Source organism: Pempheris klunzingeri, chromosome 9 (genome assembly GCF_042242105.1).
Source record: "Pempheris klunzingeri isolate RE-2024b chromosome 9, fPemKlu1.hap1, whole genome shotgun sequence".
Taxonomy (NCBI): Eukaryota; Metazoa; Chordata; class Actinopteri; order Acropomatiformes; family Pempheridae; genus Pempheris; species Pempheris klunzingeri.
In genome coordinates this window covers 11727259-11748360 of record NC_092020.1, presented here as the reverse complement: position 1 = coordinate 11748360, position 21102 = coordinate 11727259, and positions in this window count along the sequence as shown.

Sequence of the window (21102 nt, the reverse complement as noted above, 5' to 3'; positions counted from 1 at the left end):
TGGCCTCAAAGATTTGATAATTTAAAAATGAGTCCTCAACTGGATGTGATAGTCTGAACCTAAATGATGTTTATCAAGTCCCAAACTCTCGGATGCTCCCTGCTGACAAGGAGCCATTTGGTCATTGTATTTGTGAAGTGTCTCCAAAGGAAAACAGCTTTGAGTCCCACTGAGCAGCCCCCCCACAGACACATCCCAGTGCCAAAGGATCACACGTCAGTCAAATCATGTGTTCGGTATTGTAATGCTTTACTTCATTGTACTTTTCATTTCAACTTTTACCAGTCAAGCAAAACTCTCCCAGGCAGATTGGCATGGGATTTATGTCGTACTTTAATACTCCCCAGAGGAAGAACCCTATTAACATATTGATTCACAGTTCATTGGGTGTCATAGTAAAGTTTGAATGACTTTAAATTAATTTGAATGAATTACTTTTTACACATGTAAGTAAATGGAAATGTATAGACCCACACCACACTGTTGACCTCAGTCAATTATGTTGAAGAACTGTCCACTCGAACCTTGATGCTTGATGCTTGATGTTTTTTTTTGTTTTTTCCCGCAATCAAACTTTCTTCTGTCTATGTTTGTAGACCAGATCTATGGAACCAAAATCCAGTGTGTTGGATGTTACTGGATCTTTTGAATGCTTGGGGGCTTAATGGCACGCATCTGTCTGCTACACTATGTTGCTTGGTACTAACACTTGGGGGCATCTGTGTAAGAAATTTCTACACATGGAAGCTTTAATCAATGGAAGTCAAGTTCAGTTGAATGATGGGCAGAACATGAGACTTAATGATATGTCAATTTCTACTACAAGTATCCAAACAGGATTGAACTGTATTGGACTAAACCATTACACACCTACCACTGTCATTCCAGGACCCCTCCTCTAGCAGCATCACCAAGTCAAACTGTCACATGGGCTCTGTAGTTATTCATGATGATGTTATCTATAATATATATGTCTAACCATAACATAACCATAATATATGTATTATATATATTATGGTTATTTATTAGGCCGGCTGAAGATACATTTACTTCACACATCCATGCATCCAAAGGGGCCAGGCCTATGTTGTTCATTCCACTAAACACTTTATTGGGTGTATTACAGCCACTAGGGGCTGCTAGCACAGTTTAGACTATATATATTGATTTTCTCTGACTCATGTAATTATAACCAATAAAAAAGAACTGATTGTAACAATATGCTCATGCAGAAAATACACATTTGCACTTCAAGTGTCTTGGAGTGTGTACTGTAATTTCTTCTCTGTACAAGTGGCTACAGGGACATGATTTTGGCTTCCAAGTTTGTGTGTACACAAACACGCACAAACACACACACACACACACACACACACACACACATAAAAAATTGGCTCAAGTGCTTATTTCATTTATTAACTGTACTCCTCATCTTAATCACATTAGTGAGCGTCACAGCCAAATAGCTGCACATTGCAGTTGTACTTCATTTGCTGCACATCTTGTTTCAGAGGCTGATAAACAACATCAAAACATGTATGTAAGTATGGACCAATGCCAGGCTCTCCACTGCTGCCTTGTAGCCATTAGCTTGGCTCTTAAAGGCAACTCTAGAATTCCACTGAGAGGAGGGGATGTGATGATGAGGCAAAAGAGAGCGTCAGTAACCTCCTGTTTTTCATTTTCAAAATGTTTGGTGATGCTGATATACAGTCCTACATGGGCAGACACAGACACATGCACACACAGGCAGAGGAACACACTCCTGTCAGCTTTCTGATAGCAGATAGAGAGCGTATCACTGTTTTTTATTTTCACTGAAAGAAATGAAATATGAGCTCTACTTTTATCAGGCAGCCTATTTACCCACTGTATGAACAGGTTGTCCAACTTCCACAAGTTTCTCTTCTCTTGCCCCAAGAAATAGAGGCCCTTAATATCTGAGATGAAAGTACGAAACAAGTTTCTTTTCTGAAGAAAGTTATATGTGCTTTCAAAACAAAAGCATGCCTAACTGGAGGATATTTGCACCATGTGCATTTTCAGTGAACTCTGTTCCTTTTTACTGTAGGGACTTGAGCAGGTAAAAGTGTTTTTGACGGTTTTCCTCAGATGTGGTGAAAAAGCCAATGAAAATGTTGTAAAGCGACTTTTTGTTTGCGATTTTGCTCTTTGGGCTCCCTGGTCCCTTGAAGATTTTGATCAAAAAAGGAACTAGACATGAAGGGGCGCATAGAGCCAGAAACCTGTATTTTACTTGGCGGCGTATTCATTATTGTGTGCAGTCTATAGGTTGTAGCATCTTTTGACACTCCAGACAAAGGTTGGCTCCTGCAGAGTCAGAAAAGGTCTTAAAAAGGTCAACTGTCCTGCTCAAACCCCCCTACATTATTTACAGATGAAAAATTGTAACAGATTCAATATGTGGGCTTTTTATGTATTGGTTTATGTAGGTTTAAGCCTTTAATTAGTGTGTCTTTTTTCAAACGGTCCTACTAAGGATGCACAATTTTGGATTGTTTGCTGATATCCAATATGCTGAAATTTTGCAACTCATTTGGCTGATAACCAACATCAATACCCCCCACAATATTTAATGTTTTCTATAGAGGAATTAAAATACAGTATTATGCATACTCTTATCGCATTTGCTCACAAGCAAATGCAGTCACAAAATAAATAACTTAAAATTGTCATAATGAGACAATCATTGCAATACCCAGAACCGGGGCAAATAAACACAATATCTGTTCACATTGAACATGTGAAAAGTGCATTGTACAACTGTCCAACAATTGATCACATATGAGATAACCGCAAATGTGCCTCAATTAGAATACTACATGTGGTGAACAGATAGCTGCCTCAATTCAAAATGAACTAAAAACAGGAGCCTAAAATCTGAAATTACATATTTCAATCCAGGCTCAATGTGCACGGTGCAAAAAAAACCCAAACAGCTTTAGTCCTCAGTGAGAACACAGACTCTCTTTAAAGGCCTGTGAACGAGCCTGGAAAACAAATAAAGACAAAGACCAAGAAAGGTTTAGCCTATAAGTCCGGTATGAGAGGCAGGTTTTTTTGGACAAAAATGAGCATCTCTGCCTTTTCGCAATCTATGAGGTTTCTCTTCTCGTCTGTAACATGGGCGACAGCACTGACAGCACTAGTGCTGGGCACTCTGAGGTACTGAGGCAAGAGCAGGGAAGCGGGCACTTCCAGTACTCCAAAGGACTTGCAGCTCGGGGAATGGTGGCTTCGTCCAGGTATACATGTACTGTACGTTCAAAAAAAACTGTAGCATATGAAATTTCCCTGTAAGCACAGTTTTCTTTTTCTGCCTTCCCCTTCATTATTTTACTTATAAAAGTCTTATTTTAAATATTTATCTAATGTTAAGCACTAGGTGCATGCACTGGTGATAGAACGGCAGACCAGTAACAAGGATCTTTATTATGGGGATGTGCATTTCAAGCCAAAATACTATTCAATAGTTACAGTGAACTATTTTAAGATTATTTGAATCGTATACACCCCCCATCCACACACGCGTGTACCACTGCCACTAGATGCAGCCACCATTGGACATGTTTTGTCCACTGTAAGGACATTTTCATTACATTTTCTACTAAAGGGGCACCCTAATGAGCAAGTCATCATGGTCTCTTGCACTAGGAGCATTCAAGAGGGCACTTTAGTGGTGTCTTTTTAGGGGGGCACTTGTAAGAACTTCAACCTATATGATTACAAATGGGGTTCAAGGCAAAATAATTCCAACTCCTGTAATCCAAAACAGTGCTATCAATTTATTCTGCAGCTTTTGATTTACATCCTGATTGAAACTTGTACTTTGTACTTTGCTTATCAAAGTTATATAGTCTTGCTGTAGGCTGATTTTCATATTCCAGTGCACTCTGCTTTCATTAAAACAATTCCAGTGGAGTAGTGTTTCTAGTCTCTAAGACAGGCCAAAGTAAGAACTAGCTGCTAAAGAGGAGATAATACTGTGCAAGCATCAATCTGCTAATTTTAGGTAGACCTCTGTGCATATGAGTAATATTTGCTTCTCCTGTTTGTTAGCAATAGAAAGAATATATTAAAAGTCATGTTGTGCTTATGTGGACCAGTGAAACAATCTGAGTCCCAGTCAGACCCCGGTAATAAGATAATCACATCCCCTCCTCTCAGTGGGAATCTGTTAATCACTGAACATTAATGCCTGGTTTCTAGAGACACATGATCTTCATCTGAGAGCTGTTAAGTGTGTGATGTCCTTGACTACTGGATAATTAAAGTGCTACTAGGCCAGAGATGTGGATCTGCAGGAACAAACAAGGTCTGATTTATTCGAATGTTGCCACTTTAGATACACATGGGAAATTGTGATACTTGGCTTTGGCGTGGAATCAGAGAATCGGATTTTCTGGTTCCTCTGCTTATCTCATTAACAATTATGGTTGGCTGCTTCCACCGCTGCCTACCAGTCTTATTAAGAGGAAGTGTTTCAGTTGTTGATGTGACCCACTGAGAAGTCCTATGGCTATCATTGAGGCAAAAAACAGTGTTACTCCTTTAAAGATGGCAGAGATTCATCTCTGCTAAAATGAACCAAGTGGAAATGAGTGGCCCTTGATGTTAAAAACAGCCTGGAAATTAGAACTTAATTAACTCAATATAAAAATAGCCGGCATTATTACAGACTAGAATACCCACATGTATAACTCCTAGCTTGCACAAGGGGGGTGAGTCGCATGCTTAGGAAACCAGCAGAACCCACACTTCACTGCATAGCATACACAACTTGCAAGTGTTGACTTTGGTTTAAGCGCCCCTTAAAGACCACAGATCATGCAGTGGATGTAAGGTTTGTAACATAAGTTCTAAATACAAATTGCCAAATGAAAAGGTCCTACTCAAAGGCACCAGAGGGAACAGAAATATACAACCAACCACAGTTTTTCAAGTCAAGAACTGTAAGAGAAGGAGAAAGTTGACCCCCTGAAAAGAATTGGTCTTTGTTGCATCGGAGACCTGAAATGGCCTACTCTGCACTGTAGATAACGGATATTTGTACGTTCTTCAAATGTCTTTAGAACTAAAAAAAATATTGGTACATGGTACTTTGTCTCCGCTGTTTTAACACTTTTTCTTCCCTGAACTTTGAGGTGGCCTGCATTGATTAAAAGACGTGTGTGTCACCACCTACTTCCTGTTCAGTGTGACAGCTTCCCAGAGTGGTCAGTAGTGAGGGGGGGTCCACCTAGGCTGATGTTTGGATCGTGCTGGTGTACAGGCCATGTGGGTGTTTGGGTAGTTGGCCCACATGTCAGCAGTGCGGGTTATATTGTGTGAGGGGGCTTCGCCAATCAGGTGGAAAGCTCTTTCACTTATTAGTTTAGCTGAACATTGGGTTTGATTATTATCATCAACATTTTGGAATTTGGATGTGATAATGCGTTCAGAGGAAAAAACAAAGAAATCAACGTTTCATGTCAACGGACCACTACAAGTCTGATGATAAAGCAGGACTCCACCACATTACATGAATGGAGCGCAGAAGGATTTCCAAAACCAATCATTTTCAAAACCTAAACACTGCCTCACAAGAGACTGAAGGCACCATTGTGTGGAATCAGCTGGGCCTCTGAAGCTATGAATAACAATGCTGTTCTTGTCGATCAGCTTACACCAGGGAAATGGGATTCTGCCAATACAGCACATCAAATACACAGGAGCAGGAAGTCATTAGACAGCTGAACGGGGTCCAAGTTGAGAAGTCAGAGGTCAAAAAGCAATAACTCACCTCTTTGTTTGGAATCATAAAGACATGAATGTCCTCTGCTAACTTGTCGATATCTGGGGATCCAGAGACTTCAGAGCTTCATAGAGCAGCTGCTTTGTTTTCTATGGCTACTATGGTGTAGAGTCTTTATTGAGTGTCTTTTATCGTGGGATGACCTTTGAAAGGAGAATATTTTCCATGCTGTGTGCTTCCCACAGAGTGGCTAAATGGATGGCATCTAAAGGGGGGCAAAGAGCACTGCTTGTTGAAAACACTGACACACATTATGTGCTAAACATCAATTTCAAGCTTTACATGGAGACCACAGCTGAAGTGTCCTGTTATAGGAGACATATTTTAGTGACATCGTGGAACCTAATCACAAAGCCACATGATCCATGAGGGGGTAGAGGCAGAAAGGAGGAAGCAGACACACAGTTGATGTGTGCACTGATCATGATTAAAGGTTACAATCTTAAAGACATGTTGTTCCATTTTAAACTACATTTGCACACAGCTCTATCACGGACAGATAATCACACTGTGACTAGCAGCAAATGGCAAAGGCTTGGAATAAAAACTCTCATCATGCTCCTTGTTAATGTCCCCTTCCTATCGACCTAACAAACAGGGACACACTTGTGCTGCACCTTGGCTTGCTGAATGAGTGACCAGACACATGTGCCAGGTAAGAGACCACTGCTAGCAGCAGTTTGGGAATTAGCAGGGGATTGGCTCATCCTGTCCAGAAATGGCCTTTTTCTCAACTTCGATGTCGGTGTCGCCTCTCGTCTATAATACTACTGCTCCAGCTTCTTTCTCTCCCTGTTAAAAAAAAACTATCAACAGCACATTGAAATTTGTAACTGGACAGAGTGATGACTAATGGTAAATGGTCTGTATTTGTATAGCGCCTTTCTAGTTATTTCAACTACTCAAAGCGCTTTACATGACATCCTCATTCACCCATTCACACATCAATCATACAGGAGAAATGTAATTTGGAGGAGACTATTCTTTCATACTCATTCACACTCTGAAGCCATGCTTCAGGAGCAGGGGTTCAGTGTCTTGCTCAAGGACACTTCGACATGTTGAACCCCCGACCGAGCCACAGCCGCCCCTAATGATTTTACTTATTTCACTAATCTAAATAAAGCACATCTAAGGACATTATTTAGATTAGTGAAATAAGTAAAATGACAATTACACAAGTACACCTAAGGACATGAAAATAAATCTAAGCTGGAGCTGCCAACTCACAACACTTTTGGTGTGAGACACCCCCTCTCAGCCTCAGTCTCACAGTCAAACGACCAACCTCATGGTAAATAAGAGGCAACATAAAGGCTCTACTTTATCAAAACTATCCGTATCTGCCCTTAAAGCAGATGTTGTGTTTGCTTGTATGGCAGGAGCAGGGAGTCAAATTGTTGAAACAACGAAACCTGGGGGAATTTTACACCAGTGTTTCCCCTACCGTTGTACAGGCCTGGTGGGCCGCCAGGCCAATGAGACCCACCGCCAGGCCAACAAGACCCACCGCCAGGCCAGCAACAGGCCAAAATGATTTTTTATACGTGCCAAATACGGTCATATAAGCTAGTGGAAATCATTGTTTGCGTTCGGGTGCCTCTGTGATGAACCGTCTTCTGCATCGAGTCCACCTTCCTCTGTGCGCCCCCCACCCCAGCTCAGAGCGCTCCTTCTGTCATTAAGTAGTAAACAAGTCCGGGACTATTTAAATGAATGCTGCGCTGCAAAGTAATGATGGATTGGACCACTGCTGGTTTTACCTTTGTATATTGTTCTCCCAGCATTCTCCAATACAGAGTAAGTATATTTCTTGTATATTGTACAAGATATATATGTTATATGGTATATATGTTTCTCTGGTTTTTGTTTCACTGTCACTACATGCCAACCTAAAAACAGGAATAGGACAACACGACATTTCAACATTTTATTAAAAAAATCCTGAGCCAAGTAAAAGTACAGGAGGGAGAAGGTGTGGGGGACAGTGAGGGGTCGCAGCTGGGCACTAGCACTGACGTCGCTGACACTGTAACGTCCTTTATCAAGTCACATCTTAAATTTATGTGCCTTGCTTACTGATTTATTTGATTGTATCAGCTTGATGTCATGACAGAGCTGGCATCACAGTATGAGGAGCTTGGTCAGCTCTATCCCTGCCTGAGCAAGTTTGCTGCCATAGCGCTCAATATTCCTCTGAGCAGTGTGAACTGTGAAAGAGATTTTTGCACCATGAAAAGGAACTCATCATTATTGTTAACAATATAAGTCAATCTTTAGATAAGAATTTCCTAAAACCAGTCAAATCTTCACTTTTGGTAGGTGAACAATGACCTCAAGAACAGGCTGCAAGGGGAGAACTTAACAGCCTGTATGAAAATCTCAATCAGTGGGCCTCCTGTGGGAAGATATTTTTACCACGATGGCATGGTGAAATTCCTCTCCAAGCCAAGGAAGTTTATGTGCAGCCATCAGCAATGCACAATATGTTTAAACTAAAAGCAATTTTTTAAATAATTCTAGTTTTCAATTCAATTCAATTTTATTTGTATAGCCCAATATCACAACAGAGTGTCTCATAGTGCTTTACAAAGTTCACTGAAATAAACAGTGTAAGCGAACAAACAATCTAATAAAGAGTCCAGCAGGCCAAAGGATCAGTCCTGTGGATCTGTCCGAGGCATCACCTGCCCTTTATGACCCTCCTACTTTTTTTGTGATCACTTTGCTGAAAGTGTTTTATATGGAAATAATCCTTTATTTAGAAATAAATAGCCAAAAACGTGGCGCCGGCACATAGTCTCTGTCTACTCTTGCCACTGGGCCAAAAATATTTCTAGGGGAAACACTGCACCCCCAGGAAATGATTTATATGGTTTAAATCTAACTATCAAGGTCACACTGGTTCTTTAAACCACTGGAAGAGAGAAAAAGTAATCCAGTTACTTTACTGACTACTTACTTTTAAAAGTAATTAGGTACTTTAATTACTTTACTTAGTTACTTTTCAAAAACATGATGCACAACCTGAATACACTATAAAGCAATAGACCTTTCAGCCTAATTCTATTCTTTCTGCATATTCCATTATATAAAATTGAATCAAATGAAACTGTCTTTTTTAAAACTTGTTTTATCAGTTTCAGTCTTTTAACTTTATGCACATTGCATCACTAAGTCCTGTCGCTCTCAAGTCTATTTTCACCTGTTTAGCAGGAGAGGGGCCCTCGAAGTTTCGCCCAGTGGAACTGGATGCGGTAGCCGCAGCAGGCATGTCGGTGGGGGGAACCGGGGGTTTGACATTCCTGTGCCGGCTAGCTAGGTGCTTGGTTAAATTTGAGGTGGAATTTTTTTATGTGGATAAAAGTTTTCTTCCCACGCACAGTGTACAGCGGACGCTAATATTTTTGTCACCTTTTACCGAGTCAAACTCAAAGTAATGCCGGTACTTCCAACCATTAAACGCTGTATGTTCCTGCTCTCTCTCGCGCTCCATGTTGTCTCTTGTTCTTCACTTCACGTGTCTGTTGTTTACCAATGACGTCTGTTGTTTACCACTGACGTCGTGCCGCTAATACGTCATTGTCACGAGACAGTCTCACAAAACAAAATCACGATTTAGTAACGCAGTAGCGCAGTAACGCAGCCTGAAAGTAACAGTAATCTAATTACTGTTTTTGCAATTGTAATCCCTTACTTTACTCGTTACTTGAAAAAAGTAATTAGATTACAGTAACGCGTTACTTCCAACACGTTACTGCCCATCAGTGAACACCACAATAAACACAATACAAAATAGCAAAATAACTAAACAAAATGCAACCAACGAAGTTATAAAGTTTCTAATCAATAAGCTACAAGAATGATTAAGGCAACGAATACAAGCGGTACATACAATCGTGTCGCGTGGCTACTTGACACGGGGATAAACAGGCAGACAACGTCAACTTACAGTTATGAAGCCACTGGCCGAGAGCTTCCAGCGGGGCAACCAGCCTCTCACAGGACCAGTAAGGAGACCGATGTCCATTCTGCACACAGCAGGACAGAGAGACAGAGAGCATTACCTGTAAGGAGACGGACGTGTGCCGCCGTCGGTCAGGCCAACCAAACCACTGCCAGCCAACTTGATACGAACGTGTCACACCAAAGGGCTCAGGGTGCCGCCCCTAACTCAGGATACCGGTAAATCTGGCACAGAACCATGTTGTGGCAGGGAGGGGACACCCTCTGGCTACACTTTTATGTAGCATTCTTTCTTCTGGATTGGTTTAGTAACTACCTGCACTCATGGCTTCTATGTTTCAGCATCACAGCATCATTAACTTGCTTTTCTACACAGCAGACAGGTCACATATTACACACACAGTGACACAGTGAAAGTATTTCACACAGAGCAGCTGTCCTCCATCAAATCTGTAGGGGCATTTTCATTAAAAAGGATATCATGTTCTCCTGGACCTGATGTTCAGGTGTGTGCACCACATTACAACTCCCACTTAAACCCCTGCCTAGAGGTCATGGGAGCAGGAAAAGACTAGAGAGTAGCCGATCAGTATGGGTCAAGTCAATGAAAACGGTGAAAGGTGTCTTGAGATAATGTCTGTTATCAATTAGCGCTCCATGAGTAAAGACTGATTGATAGAGACTGATCTTACTGCATTCAATATGCATTTGCTGATACTGGTAGTTTGTGTAAAACTGGACTTGTATGATATGATTTTATTATTAATTATTATTTATTATTAATTTTATTGATCTAACTATGAGACTGCAGACTTCTTGAGTCTGTAGTTATGTCGCCCAAATCAGCGTGGAACAGACTAAACAGTTTCCTGGCGTTAATCAGATGGTGCTTCATGGCAAAATAATACTCCATACACATGACCGGTGAGTGAGGTGAGTGAGCCTGTGTCTCGGCTGACCATATTTTACAGATTCAGTGATGCCTGACATTTACTTTATATATAATATCCATTCCACTGATGATGAGTAGTACACTCTGTGGCTTCATTCATTAAATACACATTACAAATGGAAAATATGATGAATGTACCAGTTAGATTTTTTGGGGAAACATAAAATCTATGGTACTGTGTGAGGAAATGACACAAGTCATATATATCGACTGGTATTATTTATATCCAGCAAAATGTCAGTTGAGGGGGTCGCCGCAGCTAGCTGACAGTACAGCGGAATTCCAGATTGTAAGGTCAGGTACCCCCCCCATAACTAACTTTTAGGCAGGAAACACACAAACCTGGCAACTTTGACTAGAGCGTGTTACTGATCTGCTGACCTGGCAGGCCAACAAGATCAGTGGAGATCTGTACACATATTGGTAGAGACATTTCAGCACCGACCATCCACAGCCAAAGTCACAGCCATCATGTAGTCAGATCCCTCACTGGGAGGTGCTGGGGGTCTTCCCACAGAATGTTATGTGTTTATTCTAACCATGACAAGCTTTATCAAATCTTGTTCAAATGATTTCATAGAAAGGGGGCACACTGGGATTGTAAAAAAAACCCCCAAAAAACAGAATTGCAAACTGAATAGTGGCACTGCTAAAATCAACTTGATTGAACAGTAGTTCCCTGGTGGGACAATGATTACTGTGTTTTCCCATTAAAACAGGAATTTCATTATCAGGGTTCTTGACACTACATTAAAGCTTTCTGGCCAACGGTCATTTGGGTCCAGAAGGCTTCAGTCAGGGTACCTGGTCCCATTCTGTCTGTGAAGAGAAAAAATCTATTCCCTATAGCTCAAGGTAGCTGTGGCTAAGATCGAAACACAAGCGAGGTAATCCTGGTTCTGACCCTCTTCAAGTCAGCGGCATTAATGTATTTCTGTCGTAGGTGATTGAATAGGGGCCCCTGTTGATATGGCAAGCCCTTCCCCTCTCAGCACACTCGCCGGGCCGTTACAGAATCACAAGTCACAATCCACAATTAAAAACAGAAGAGAAGAAGAAACCCTCAAAAGGCCAAACTAATCAGACGGATTCAGAGGGGACAATTAAGCTGTTATTGCCTTGAAAATCAATCAGTTAAGTGATAAATATCCCCAAAGAAAATGTGTCCTTACAAAGGGACATGGCTGTCTGACTTTAGCACAACCAGTAAATTCTGTTTACGGAGCTCATTATTCCACAACAACATAATGGCCCTAGTTCATGCCAGGTAATTCACAAGAGATCTCCACATGCATTTTTATTATCACTCTCAGTCCTTTATTGTGCTTTATTGCAAGCAGATTGCTGACTGTAATGCATTTCTCCTTAATGTGCAATCGAGTTCTGGAAGAGTACACCAGGGTGTTATATGTTGTCAATATGGCTCATTTCCTCAGCACGACAATAGCTTAGAGCCATGTTGAAGTAAATCCTTAGGGGCTTACAGTGCTTGAACATCGCAGGTAATGACCATGACTGCATGTAGCCAGATAAGCACAGGGTCATAAAGCTGGAGCCTGGAAGCGAGAGGGCACAATTGTAGTCAAGTGATGCAAAGATTGATGTTAAATCACAGTGTGTGCCCATGGAGATGTTGTAGAAGATTTAAGGCTGGAGCACTACAGATAAAAATACCAAGTCCATCAGGACTCATTCAAGAACCACTCCTACAAACACATTTGTTCTTATGTGGCACAGATGAGTGATTTAAGAGAACTCATCTTTACAGATTCTCATGTGAAGACTAATGAGTGCAGCCAAACAGCCAAACAGCCAAACAGCCAAAACCCTTGTTAAACGTCCACAGCAGTACATTGCTTAACTGTGCCAGGTTCTCCAGATTGGGGGCACGCCGGCGACCATCTACTGTAGGTAATACACTGACTATGGAGAAGGAGCTCAGACAGCCGCACTTCAGATAAATTAGGCTGTCCCTTTAAGGTAAGATTTCAAAAAGACTGGCATGTGCTCAATAGTGTTGTAGAGCTAAAGACACTTAATTCCTTTGTCATATGAAATGAGGCACTCAGTGGGATCAGTAATCCTGATAAATACTGCTCCTTTTCTGTGAGTCCATGTGCGTCCTCTTTGAAGCCAGCTGGACTGTGTGCTGTCTGAACGATTAGAGAACTGTTCATCTTGGTGGTCCAAGTATAATTGTCATCCTTCAGCTCAATGCGGGGGCTGTTTGCAAGACGAGCAGTCACACAAACCCCCATAGCAGAAGTAGCCACGTGTTGTTCGCTGATGTAGCGTGACCATGAACCAAGCACGTCACTATGAGCGGGGCAGTGAATCAATCAAAGTATTGTGTTGTATTGAGGTCAGCCTGAACTCCGATGTAAACACAGACAACTGTCTTTGTTGTGACGGGGTGTGTCAGAAAGGTGTGTGTGTATAAGCTATTAATAATGACCAGCTTTACCTTGCATGATAATCTTGGTGTAGTTTCCTCCATATTGCTGCCGTTTTCTTCCTGGTTTTCAAAGCTCTCAGTGGTCCCACACCTCAGTCTGTTTCTGTCTGTCCAGTTGGGGCTCTCAGGTGGTCTGGTCTGGTCTTTCAAAAATACCTAGAGTCAATTCTAAAACTCTCTCAAACTCTAAAACTCACAAGGTCTCATGTGTTAGAGCAGTCGGCCAGATGATAAGATATGTGTACATTAGTCCTCTATGGCTTTTCCTATATGTTTGTATATGTGTACATGCTTTTTAACCTTACATGGGAAAAACCACTCTCTTACCTTGTCCTTGTACAACTATCTACTTTGTATTGTCTTCTTTGTCTGCTATGCAACTATACACATCTGCTGTTTAGACGTTATCCTGTTATCGTGTGGGAGCAGTCTGCTCCATAAAAACTCCTGTGGAGAGTAAGACTTTGTCTTACCTTCTGCAGACTGCTATGCACTCTGTCTGATTGTCTGACCTTCTTTGCAAAGAATAAAACTTGTAAATATATTTCGCCATCTACTCTCTTCCTTCTGTTAAGGCCTTGGAGTGTGGGGGTGTTGATGCACACTCTGGCACAGCCCTGGCACCTTCCTGCAGTGGCTAGCGCGGATTCAAGTGGCTCTCTCAGCAGCCTTTACTGCTGTGTATGTTGTGAGACTTCGACTTCCAGTGCTTCTTCCTCAGGTCACTCACTACCCAGTCCCCTGGATTAATAGGATGAAGGGGACCCGCAGCAGGAACAGGAAGTGCGTCTTTCACTTGTCTGTGAATCTGAGATGAAAGGTTTCACAATATCTCAACATATCATTTTCACAGTCATGGGAACTGGGGAGTGGTCTGTCAGGGGGTCTCCCAAAAAGGATCTTAAATAGACTGAGGTTTGTGCGCGCTCTCTTCCTCATTCTCATGTACATCAAAACAATCGCTTTAGTCCAAGAGAGACCTGTATCATCACAACATTTAGCTAGTTTCGCCTTTACTGTGCCATTCTCTCTTTCTACTGCTCCTCCACTCGCCGGGTGGTAGGAAAAGTGTTGTCTCAAATCAATGCCTAGAAAATGTCCAAGTTGTTTGATTGCATCACTCACAAAATGGGGTGCCATTATCAATGCTTATTTTCCGTAGCACACCCCATCTGCACACTATCTCAGTCAGTAATGCTTTTGCTCCAGCTGCACTGTCCTGTTTAGAGGTTGGGAAAGCTTCAACCCATTTAGAAAACATGTCAGCCATAACAAGACAATGTTTTTTCCCTTCACTCTGAGTCAGTTCAATGAAATCAATCACATGATCAAATGGTTTGTCTAGTTGTGGATGTGCTGCTCGTGAGAGTGATATCCCTTTTGTGTTGTGTGTCGCACAAATGAGACATGACATTCAATTCTTTCATCAACAGCCTGTGTAAAGGGTCTGGTGGGGTCAGGCAACGTTGGTGTAGTCTGTAATGTTATTTTCAAGTCTTTGAAAGCTTGGTTTGCTTCCATGTAACTTTATCATGTGACTGCAGACCCTTACCATGGAGCGGCTTCCATAACTGCATAGTTAGGGATAAAGGTTCTACAGTAGGAACACACTTCTAAAAAGGAAAGAACTTGCTTCAATATGCTTGCCCATAGAGTTTTAGGAACTTCCTGTAAGGCTGGGATAGCTGCAGCGTCTGCCTCTGACAAGAATGAGAATGAAGAAGTTGAAAGTGGTACCAATTGAACAGTTTTTAGTGTTATAAGCATTCAAACCTGGGCTAAAGAACACTGTTGTGTCAGAGGTTGGTTGCCAATCAGTAAAACTTTTGCATCTCTGTGTAAAAAGCTCCAAATCCTGTCACCTATCTTTTGTGTGTTTAGAGAGGGAAACATTAGGGGCTGAATCACACATATGAAACATTTGTTCCTGCGCAGGAGTTAATTTGACTGATGCAACACATTTAGATTCTGTCTAAAACAAGTGTGTGAGTGAAAGACGCTCATTTTTACATTCAGCTTTGTACCATTTCTTTTCATATTGAGAATCAGGTCCTAGTGTAACATGAGAGGTGCAGTGCAGTGAGTTATAATAATAATAATAATAATAATAATACATTTTATTTTTAGGACGCCTTTCAAAGCTTACAAGGTCACCGTACAGAATACAAATAAAACATACAATATAATAGATAAAACAGGTGTAAAACAGGTATAAAAACAAGCAATAAAATACAGTAGCAGTGCAAAATGAATCAGAGGGAGTAGGAAAGTGTGAAGAGATGGGTTTTAAGTCTGGATTTGAAGAGCAGTAAGGAGTCGGTGTTACGGAGGTCGGGGGGGAGTGAGTTCCATAACTGGAGAGCCGAGCGGCTGAATGCTCGGCCCCCCACGGTGACGAGGTGAGCAGAGGGAACAGAGAGATGGACAGAGGAAGAGGATCGGAGGGTGCGGGTAGGTGCAGAAACGTGGATGAGGTCAGAGAGGTATGGAGGGGCGAGGCTGTGGATGGCTTTGAATGTGTGAAGCAGGACTTTATATTGAATGCGATAGGTGATGGGGAGCCAGTGAAGCTGTTGCAGGACAGGTGTGATGTGATGAGTGGAAGGTGTCCTAGAGATGATACGAGCTGCTGAGTTCTGGACCAGTTGAAGCTTATGGGGGGTTTTTTGGGGGAGACCGAACAGAAGGGAGTTACAGTAATCAAGACGGGAAGTGACTAGGCTGTGAACCATAATGGCGGTGAAGTGAGGGGTGAGGGAGGGGCGCAGGTGGTTGATGTTACGGAGGTGGAAGTAGGCTGACCGGGTTATGTTGTTAATGTGTGAAGTGAAAGAAAGTGTGCTGTCGAGGATGACACCCAGACTCGACTGAGGGGAGGGGGAGATGTTGCATGTACTGTGTGTGTGGACAGGAGGTGTGTTTCCTGGCCTCTTCCAAAAACAAGCCACTCATGTCCAATCTTATCATTAGATCTCTTCCCGCTAAATCTACGGGACAACAACTAGATAAGAGGAAGGCATGTTTAAAGTATTTGCCTTCTTCTTCACATCTTAATGGGACAGTAAACACTATTCCCTGAAGCTACGATGGAGTGAACATAGTTTCCACTTATTTATGGGGGTGAGACAGCAAACTCCTCCCTTTTCAAAACAGAATGTGTAGAGTCAACAAGAAATAGGATGATTTTAGCGTGAACCACCAAATTGAGTTTGAATCATATTTTACATAAGTGCCAACAGGAATGTTAGATCTGTTTTCAAGATATGAAATAGCATCTTTTACCAGCATGACAGTAGATTGTATATCAGTACTGAGTGTGTGTGTGGTGGGGGTGTGATAACGTCAACCTCGAGTGAGTCAGAGTAGCCACAAGTCTCTCCACGCCCTCTCCTCTAAGTCAGTCAGCCTGCAGATCCCCATCCCTTGTTCTTTGCAGGCAATCCCGTGCCCAGTGTCTTACAAGTACCCGTGTGTTCACCTGAACAATAAACTGGACTGGTCAGACAATACAGACGCTTTAATTAAAAAGGGGAACAGCAGACTGTTCCTACTCAGGAAGCTGAGGTCCTTTGGAGTGCAGGGCCCTCTCCTCAGGATCTTTTATGACTCTGTGGTGGCTTCTGCCATCTTTTATGGAACAGTCTGCTGGGCGAGCAGTGTCACATCCAGGGACAGAAAGAGACTGGATAGAGTGGTGAGGAAGGGCCATCTCTGTCCGAGGATGCCCGCTGGATTCAGTGGAGGTGGTGGGAGACAGGAGGATGATGGCTAAGCTGTCCTCCCTGCTGGACAACACATCCCACCCCCTCCAGGACACTCTGTTAGCACTAGGCAGCTCCTTCAGCGACCAGCTGCTCCACCCACGGTGTGTGAAGGAAAGGTACCACAGATCCTTCCTGCCTGCTGCTGTTAGACTGTACAATCAGAACTGTTCATTCAACTGGACTCATGTACAACATCTTCTCCTCATTCAAGTCTGTGCAGTACTGTTTTTCTGACTGGTGCAATAATTCATCACTTCATCCATTCTACTACAGTGCAATCTCTTTGTTATATTTGTATATACTGCACAGCTTTTTTATTCTATTTATATTATATTCTACTTCTTTAGGCACCTGTTGTTTAACTTATCTTTGCACTGTTGTTCTTGTTCTTCGCTGCTGCAAATTTCCCCAATGTGGGACAAGTAAAGGTTTATCTTATCTTATCCTGTTGTTGCAATAGTAACACACTTCAGGATCATAGAAGTAGGGTCTTTTCCTTTCTTGACTTGGTCAACTACATGATGTGTGGTGCGTCCACACTGAGCAGGAGGGGGAGGGGGTTACAGACAGCACACACAGAGAGAGGAGGGAGGGAGATGAGGGAGGTATGAAGATGTGTAATACTGCACCTTGACCTCAGTGTATGTTTGAAGGCTTATAATTCAGCATCATAGGGCCACACACATGGGACCAACTGATAGAGAGCTGTTATCAAAACAGCCGCCCCATGCAATTTGATACAAATCAGCACCACAGTTGTAGTTCTCAGTTCAGTGTTGCTGATAGGGTCATAAAAAGGTATATATAGTGAATATATCACATATCTGGTACCTCTGAACTTGTAACTACACTGAAACTAGATGATTTATGATGAGAACAATGAGTCATGCTGGTTTATGTCCGATATTAAAGCGACTATTCTAGAAAATGCGGATTTGGACGCTCAGTTTTTACAGTTTACAAAGTAGGATTGCAAAAAGATCTATCTATGGAATATATTAAATATATTGGAAAAGGTCATCTTATAGAAATACACTGGTTTGAAATTCGTACTCAGGGAATGAAAAACATGAGAAATTTGTGTCCATGGGAGACTGGGTTGCGAGGGGACATATAGCTGCCTCAAAACCCAGCAGTGGTGCCTCTTCCTCAGACGTCACCGCTGTCTCCCACTCATCTCCATCCTTCCACTGAGGTTTCTGGCTTTGACACCATAAACCTGTTCGTTTTTTAAAAGCACGCTCAGTTCTGCCACTGGCCACCACTGCCACCATATGTTACAGAAATCGGTGGGTCAGCTGTCTAAGAAAAGATAACAAAAATGGCTTGAGTTGCAAAAGTTATTGGGGTGCTTTTATTTACAAAAACAGTGAGGAAAACAGAAAGTTGGACGTCCACAGCAAAAACAGAACACCTGTCTGGTTTACAGCCGCCCTCACACTGACTCCCCTGTGCTTTGGTGGACAGAGGCTTATAAATGTTAAGCTCCCTCCCCCTAGACCAACCAACTGCTGATCAATCAATTATTTTCCATTTATACAATCTACAACTTCACTGCCAGTTCTTACATTACACAAATATCATTACTTATAGGCATCACCACTTCCCAGTCAAAGGCCTTAAATAAACCCCAAAGCTTTGACACAACTTCATCAGTTAGGTAACATCACCTATAACCCGGTTAGAGTTGGTACCTTCCTCCATCAGCACACCTGCACGGGACCTCTGTAGCCTCTATATAAGCCAGCACTATGTATCGGCTCTGTTTGAGACGGTGGAGGAGAGGAACCTGAGATTATAATAGCACTTCGGCAAAAACACTTCCTTGTAAAATGAGTATGAATAAACTGATCCGAGTTAACTAAACAGTGTGTGTCCTTTTTCCCATACATTCTGTATTACTGCAGTGAATGTAAAATTGTGACTATAGATTTATTGTGGTTTACTGTGGTGCGTGCACTCACCACAATGACAGAGGGGAATAATGTGTGTTTAGATGTTTACAAGTATATTACTGAGTGCCTTTTTTACCATGTGCCGTCCGCAATCAGTGACGGAGTCTTCATCACAAGGGAGTGCAGTAAAGTAGTTTGTTCTCTCTCTCTCTCTCTCTCTCTCTCTCTCTCTCTCTGTCTCTCTCTCTCTCTATCCACCCAACACAGACCCTGACAGAAAGCCGCCCACATCTGAGCCTGGTTCTGTTCCAGGTTTCTTCCTGTTAAAGGGGAGTTCTTCCTCCACTGTTTCCTAATATAATATCTGATGCTGCTCATGTGGGGATTCTTGAATCCTTAATGTTGAATTCCTGAATCGTTGGGTCTCTCTCTAATTAAAGAGTTTGGTCTAGACCTGCTCTTTATGAAAAGAGTCTTGAGATAACGCTGTTATGAATTGGCACTCTATAAAAAGATTGATTGATTGATAAAAAGCATTACGTAGGCCACATTCAGCCAACTCCTTTTCTCATTACAGTTTGTAAGAAAATAAACAACTTTTTTGTTGACTTTTGGCGGTTTCACTTGAACACGCCATGTTGCTCAGCTACTGGTGGGAAAGGGTGACTGACACAGTGGACAGAGGCGCCGTGATGAGTGTGAACATGATTGACATCCACAAGAATTGTCCAACCACATTAGATCAAAAACATTAAAACAACAATTCGCTGCCAATAAAAGTGGGAGCACAGAACCGCATCCTTGGGAAAAATCCAAAGGAACCAATTAAACAGCAGCCTCTGAGATGATAACACTGATGTCATGGTGATGTCATTGGGGTTATCTTTGGCAGCAATACATTTTTAGCACCGCCTGCCACACAAATAGGGGCACAGATTTTGAAAGACCAGGCCGGGAAAGTAACATGTTTGAAGCTCAGCATAAGAGCTGTAAACAGGGGGAAACGGCTAGTTTAGCTCTGTCTGAAGATAAAAACATCTGGCTGCCGGCATCTTTAAAGTTCACTAATAAACACATTCAATCTTGTCTGTTTAATCTATACAAATGTGTGAAAATGGCAGTTAGCTCTTTCCCCCTGCTTCCAGTCCATATGCTAAGCTAAGCTTAATATCTCCTGGAAGCCACTTTACATTTACCGGACAGATATAAGGGAGGTATCATTGTAATCATCTGACTCAATGCAAGAGAGTGAACTTAGTGTTGAACCAAACATAAAACATATCTGCTGGATTGCAGTGTCCAGGACACACGTAAAATTAGTTTGTTAGCATCTGCAGACAGACGCTGATACATTTAAGGCACCTTTACACCTTTGTGAGAAAAAGTGGTTTAATACACGGCCAACAGATATGTAGGGCAGTTCTACTCAAAGCCGGAAAAGCTTCTGGTAATGAGAGGGCTGAGGTGTGCTTCTTTGTTGTCAACATTCTTCTAAAGTGTAAAATCCTTTTATCCTCACTGTAAAACATTTTCATTTAAATATGTGTAATAAGAACTACTATGAGTCCCTCGTGGGAACACCACATCTTCTTTTCAGAGGCAGTGAAAGTGATAGATGGACACATTGTTGACAGAGCTGCTCTCCATCACTTCATACTGTAACAGCTTTTCCATGCAATGAAATCTCTCTATTCCTATTGTTTACAGCATGAAAGAGGCCTGATTAGCTCAAGGTCACAGTGTAGTATCAATGCTCCGCAGCCACCACAACACAACATGACAGATTGGAGTGCCGAGAGCAAAATATAAGGAAGAATGGCATATTGGAGGCATTTGGTGTTTATTCTAAATTCAGAACAATGTGTTGAAGGAGTCTTCAATATGGCTTCTGCTAGTTTCTAATCCTGGTTTAATGTGCTCTGGGGAAGTGATATTCTTTTCTCCTGGCATCTTCATACACTTACAGAACGTACAGACAGGCGGGAACATTCATATTGACTCTACACATTCACATTATTTTCCCTCGCCTCATCATACTGCAGCAAAGCAACCTCTCTCGCCCACTAACATACACACAGCCATGCACACACACTCACACACTTACACACACTTTGATTTCTCTCCTCCTAAGCAGCTTGTGTAAAGACAGTTCTGCTGCCTTTTCTCTGACTCAGTTACTGGGACCTGCAACAAGGCAATCTGTGTGTGTGTGTGTGTGTGTGTGTGTGTGTGTTGTCAACCCTGCTCATGTCTGA